A 7136-nucleotide genomic window follows, 5' to 3' on the forward strand; every position below is an offset into this window, starting at 1 on the left:
AAGTTAGTCTTTAGTTATCACTGTATATTAACCTACAACTATCCTCCCCGACTAGCTCTTCCCCTAAACTGTCCCTACCTCTTGTACAATAGCTGAGCCAGTGTCTACTGCTATTCCTATGTTATACCTCAGTAGCTACCACAATGCCACTTGGAGAACGGTCTAGACAGTGAATAGTGGAATAGTTACTTCAGTGTTCACTAAATCAACACTGAGGACTTCTAAATGTATTCAACTGTTTCTAAAGAACTGAACATTTAAGCTATAAAGAATCTGCTCTTGGTACTATTATTCAAAATAACGTAATACCATGTAGAAAGAGTAACCCAATTTGTTCTTTTAGGAGATCTTAAAGAAGTTTTATTAAAAAAACCATATCAAATTAGCCATTTAGATTTTAATATGTATTGTTTTTAGTTCAGAACATTGCATCCCTCTGTATACAAATTACATGCATAATGAGCAGAAATTTTGTATGGGGGAGATTTGAACAAATTTATGTGGAGAAATTTTAGGATTTATTATATTTCTTTCCTTTATGGTGAAGTTATGTTTCTTCAGTTTCTCTTTAGATTGCAATTATCGTTTAAACAACCATATTCTGTTTGCATCAATGTGATTGAAAGTGCATTTGAATCTCTTTTTTGAAATTACATAATTAATTTTCTGCAATCTTGTAAGCCAATCAATTAAAATAAAATAAAGAAAAGACATGTCTTAAGTCCCAACTTTGTGCTACAGTCAGGAGACATAGGAAAAAAACAGCAACACAAACTGAGCAGTGAATTAATTAATTTAGACTTAATTTTTGAATTCTTAATAATCCCAGCAGATTTAAATTACAATTACAATGTAAATTACAATTACAATACTCCAGAATTACTGAATTGGGATCTTTAGATTGGAACTAACAATCTGTAATTTAAAAAACTTCATAGATATTTGTAACGTCCGGCAGGTTTGAGGATTGCTGGTTCAAAGGTCAGAGTCTAAGAATGACAGTACAGTGATATAAGTTCTAATTAAAAATATAAGAAATCATAATCTTGTTCTAAGTATTCAAGAAAAAAGAATTACAGACCAACTATGTACAAAATAAACCTACTTAACTGATTATATATATGACCAATATGGGACTGTTTAATTTACCAAATAGTAAAAATATTTCTAAGAAAAACTTCAAAATTAAAGCTTCTGCACAACTTTTAAATCATTTAAAATCTCTGAAAGTGGACCTAAAAGGATGCTCATTGTTAATTTTAGCTAGCTGAGTTATTTTCATTATATATGCTTAGAAGTGATGACATTTTAGTGAATATGTTAATTTAGATTTCTTATAACGCACATTAGTCTTCCCTTCTCTCCTTGCTGTTTTGGTTAAGAGTATTTTATGAGATGTTTAAAACATCACTGATTAGGCCATCAAATTTCTGATTTATAGTTACTGTTTTCCAATTCTTTCACAGATCTACTAATCATCGGAATGATAAATGATCTGAAGTTTACCCATACTTGTAAATAAATACATGTACAGCTTATTTCATAAAGAACAAGATTTCCTCAGCCTGTAACAAAATTGGTCTTTAAAAAATACATGTTGAGTAAATGGTAGCTGACTTGTATTATGTAAGATCCACGAGAGTAGACCCTCTGTATCACCCATTTTTGTATCCACCTGGCATATAATAGACCCCAACAAATATTTATTTCAAATTTCAAATGTTTATTTGAAAGATAATTTTTAAGGCATGATTCTGCAAGAAAAGAACATTTAACTCAAATTTTAAAGTGTTTTACTAACACTTTTTAGCTCATTTTTATTTAAATTGAATAACTTTAATTCTTTAAATTTTTTGTAAGACTTATTCTCCACCTTTTAATAACTTACTTGATAATTTTCTGAACGCTCAGTTTCCATAAATTTGGAGTTCATAGGTTCTCAGAGTACCGAATGAAGGTGTGGGGTCACTGTTGGTCATTGGAAGAGGAGCTGAGTGGTGACAGGTGGGGGAAACAACACTAATTTTTAGTCTACTCAGCAGTTCCTTCCCTAGAAGGCAGATCGAGTTTCTGGCCTAAGCAACCTTCTGGGATGTTCTCTTACTCTTTACTTGCTGAAACTTCATACACCTTACTTTCTCTCTCTATTTCTTGTTTCTTTGTCACTTACGTGGAGAGCAGAGTTAGTACAACTAACTCCATCTTAAGTCTGAACCTTATCTGAACACAGCTGGGCCAACAGCCACGCCCAGAACTGCCAGCCAGAGGGACGCACCCACAGGTGCAAGTGCTAATGATGACCATGCATCTCTGAGGACACTGCCAAGTATTTTGATTTGTACTTCGAGGGCTAATCTCAGACACCACAAGCTAATCTAACAAGTGCAGATGAAGGGAGACACCGCCACAGGAAGAATCAAAGTGAAACTAAGAACACTGACACTTGCTATTCGCACTCTTGAGAATGAGCCATGCTGACAGCTCGTGTGTCCGGCTTGGGGGCCATCGATTTTCCTGGGGCCTTCCTTCCCCAGGCTAGTCCAGCAGTCCAGACGTGGGCCCCCTGGACACCGAGGCTTCTGTGATTCCTGGTGACCAGTAACCACCACTCTGTGAATAGCCCAGACTGGAGGACATTTGAGACTCTTGGACTTTTGGTTCGTTAATTCCCAACACTTGTATGTATGTGATCTGATGTGTTTGTAATTTGCAATAAACCTGCAAGTAATAAAAGCTAAGTTGACAGCATAGTTACCTGTGTTGACTCACTGTTGTTACTTGGTGCCAAGTGACCACCTAAGGGCCAAGTGACCACCTAAGGTCCTGGCCTCCATCAGGCACATGTGACTTATAGGACATGTCCTGGGGATCAGGACATTGAGTGACTTATAGGAAAAACTACACTCACAGCTAGAGTGCTCATGACAACTTATTTTCAGATCTCAGCATTTGCTACTTTGAAACTTTATTGTATATTTTCCCTTCTTAACAATATCACCAGAAATTTAAAACTTTTTTGTGGGCACATCACAGACAATACCTAGTATGATTTTAGCTAGCTTCCAGGCAGCTCTTCCGAATACAACTGCTTTAGGACAAAATAAAGCTCTGCTTGCCAGGTAAATGGAACATAGATATCTAATATTAAAAAACTGTGGCCAAACACTCCCTGCTTGACTTTGTTTCAAGACCACAACTAGTGGACTCTGATCTTTTAGCTTCAGTTTTCCTGGATGCTGCTGGTTCTCTCTTTTTTCTTTAGTTGCCTTGGCATGGTAATATGGTTTTCTCATCTGGGTTAATATTTATGGCAACTGTCTTTGATACTCTTGGAGTACCCCTTTTTTATTTTCCCTTCAGATTTGCAATGACTTCAATCCCTTAGTCTTGGCCCACAAATTCAAAGTCCTTTCTATCTACTGATCTAAGATGACTTTGTAGCCATTTAACTGAGAAGGGGCAGAATGGCATCAGAACTTGACAATCTAGGATTCTGTTTCAATCAGCACTTCTGTTCCCTCTCTAGGGTAAAAGGTGGGGCAACTTGCAATGTAGCTAAAGACATAATACAATTTATTTAGGATTGTCATTTTGTTATTGCTTGTGTCATAGCAACTTAATGTACATCAGGACAAAAGATTGCTCAGCAGTTGCTGTGACTTTCTTTCTCAAAGCTAATATTAAAAGCCTACTTTCAGAAAGTTGATGTTGAAAATAGTTCCAAGTAAAGATACAAACAATCACTTCCTGAGTCATTGCCACAGGTGGCTGACATGCAGATGCTTTGAAACAGCTCAGTGCAGCCAAGAGAGTCTTTTTAAAGGGCTCCGATTTCACCCCAGTAAAAAATATGACAACTATTAAGACCTTTTGGGGATATATTTTCATCAATTCAACATTGTGTTGGGATTAAGTCACTTTAAGAGGACCAAACAAGGCCCTTGTAACTCTCATTTTCCTTTTGAGGAAATTAGATTTTTGAACAATTCACCTGTTCCTGCAATAAATAGTAGCATTAGGGCTCAACTCTGAGCTCCTGACACCTAAAGCCCTATGCCTCCTAGAAAACTGTTCTCCAAGAAATAGAATTGTCGTCCTATAGCTGTGATTCCTTGGAATTTGAGGGACAACCCATAATTTTTGGAGTAGGCTGAGATACAATTTTTCTCCCGAAGAAGAACTAGTCATAAAAGCTTAAATATAATTCTACTATCAGAAAAATCACCGAGGTCTCTTCAATTACATATACAAATGATATTAGCAAAAGATATGAAGAAACATAATACTAACTCAGTAACAAAAAATCTTCAACATAAACAATTTAAAATAACAGATACCTTTGTTTTCCTTAGTGGCACTGGGAATAAAATCTACTTGACTGCGGTGAGCGTGAAGTGAAATAAGCAATCTTGTATTTGGTCGATGGCACTATTTTTGAATTATGAAATATTTTTATTGTATGTTTGAGGGAATGTATTGAGAGAAAAAACTTGACCACCTGTATCGACAGCTTTAAAATGTTATACCCTTTGTCAGAGTGAGGCCAATTATTGGAATGTATGCTAAGGAAATACCTGAAATACAGTACAAGTAAGATTTTTGTAGTTTTACAAATGCAAAACACTGAAAATACAATTGTCCAAAAAGCAGAAGGGCTATATGATGAGATACAATATAGTCATGATATTTTTAAACATCTTGAAAAAATGGTTGTGAAAAAGCAGATTATAAAATATACAATGCAATTTCCAGATAAAAAGAAAGATAGAAACATACTAAAAAATGGCTCTCCCAAATAGTGAGGTTTTAGTCAACTTTTTGGTTGATAATACTTTGTATTTTTTAAATCTTCTACTCTTATATTTTTATCATTCAGAAAAATGTTATTAAAGAAAATTAGGTTATCTTTTCAGCAAATACAGATCACCTAGCTAGCACCCCCTTTTTTTTTTCTTTTGAAAAGAGTTTCATGAATTCTGTGGAAATGACACTACCTGGAGCACTTTGGGCAGAGACCCAGGCACGGGCCTGGGGAGCAGCAGTGAGGAAACACAGCCTGCGTGAGGGGTTTAGGCTGCTCAGGTGGCCCACCTGGGCAGATGACAGTGAACACAGAGCGAACAATGTCCCAGGTTCATGGAGAAGCTCTTCAATCATGCCTTCTTTCCCTTCCTTGAGGTAGAGTGGGAACTTACCTCATCATTTCATTCTCATTTCAACATACTTGTTCTTCCTTGCCTGACACTAGGGTCTACTTTTGTGCATAATTTCCAATCTCACTGAAGCTTTCCTACCTTGTCAGCTCCTTCTCTAAGCTGAAAGTTACCAAAAAGGCCAGGCAAACACATAGGAAGAGCCTGATGAACCAACGCTGAGTAAGTGAATCAGTGAAATGAATGAAAGGAAGAAGAAATCCCATGGGTTCCCTTCTAACATTAGACCTATTTTGATCAGGTGCATTGGTTAGAATCTTGTCACCCCATTACCTCTTTCAACTATTTTAATCTTGGAAAGAATGAAAACTTGTGTTGGAACAGGCTGTACGAAAGGGGTGCCAAATTGCCACCCAGTCATCGTGTAGATGTGACAGAGGTCATGCAACAGAGTTTTAATGATTCCTAATAAGCACTATTGGGCAGCTTGAGGGTGGGAGGACATTTAATAAGCACCTATTGTGGATGATGTGCTTTATGTCTCAGGAATTTTTCATGACAAGTCAATGAGGTAGGTGTTAATATTCTTATTTTACAAAGGAGAAAATGGCAATTCAGAGCAGTTAGATTGACTAACACACCAGTGTAGGAAGCTAAAAAGAGCATCACTTTCACTTTAACAAGAAAAAGATGGATAATCTGAAAAGTCATGGCATTTGGAACCCATTAGAGAACTGACATCACAGGGCAACCCACTAGCCTGAAATTCAAATTAAGACAGGTATCTCCAAGGAAAGGTGGAACCCAGGTACTGGCTCACTTGTGGCAGAACACAGTAGGAAGATGGGGCCACAAGACAGCAGTTAAGAATTCAACTAAAATAATTTTTTAAATCAAATTGCTAAAGGCCAAGTGTGGGCTAGTGTGAGAACACAGAAACACTGGGAGCCACAGACAGAAGGGGAGTTTGCACCCACTAATGGAATCTTCTCCATGGATTGACACTGAGTGCCCAAGAGAAAGACGGAGGACAATGCAGGACATTGGAGAAACTGTCTTGGTTATGCAGGCATGGAGCAGGGGGAAATGCAACTTCGAGGAATGTATTGTTAAGCAGTCTGCTATCCATTGATAAAAAGGGTTCAACATAGTATAGCTGAAAAGAGCTTTTGAAAAATATATACTTATTTCACGTGTATACAAGCTTAGAATTCCCAATAAGCTGGTTAAATACACTAGTGGATATTTTCAGCTATTAGTATAACCTAGGTCAATCACAAAAGCTAAACATATTGAAATTCCTATTAACTGTAATTTTAATTTCAGATGTTGGTTTGACCCATAATTAAATTTATAGAGTACATTAATTCTACATCTTTACTATTTCTTAAAATTGGTCCTTTCAGCTTCCAGCCTGGGCTCCCTCTCTCCCCTCTTCCCTTTCAATTCATTCTCCCTGCCTCAGCTAGAGGAAGCTTTCAAAAATGCAAATCCTATTTTGTCACTCTCATACTCCAGTGAATCCTCTGATTTAAAATAGCCTTCCGAATAGCATCTAGTTTCCGACATGAGATCTGCCTCCTTTCCTTTCCGGCCTGTGCCTAATGCACGCTCTGGGACTCCACCAGTATCTTCATAAGCTGCGGCCTCTTCCGGGCACTTTCTGTCTTCTTTCCTCACCTGGATTACTTCTTACCCATCCTTTAAACCTCAGTTTAGTTGTTGAACCCTCCAGAATGACTTCCTTAATATCACCAACTGGGTTATGTGGTTTGGCACCACTCTTGGAGTGCTCAAAGAGGTAAGTGTGTACCTCTATCAAAGCAAACACCAAACTGAGCTCACTGTCTTTTATCTCTTGAACCCACAGCACTTAGCATAGGACTCTACCAGGCACAAAGCTGATGTCAATAGGTGTTGGTTGAATGAATGAATATTTTTTCAGTAAAGAACCAAGTTTTGTCAACTACATTACCTCTGGTG

The sequence above is a fragment of the Miniopterus natalensis genome, chromosome 7 (assembly GCF_054644295.1).
Source record: "Miniopterus natalensis isolate mMinNat1 chromosome 7, mMinNat1.hap1, whole genome shotgun sequence".
Classification (NCBI taxonomy): domain Eukaryota; kingdom Metazoa; phylum Chordata; class Mammalia; order Chiroptera; family Miniopteridae; genus Miniopterus; species Miniopterus natalensis.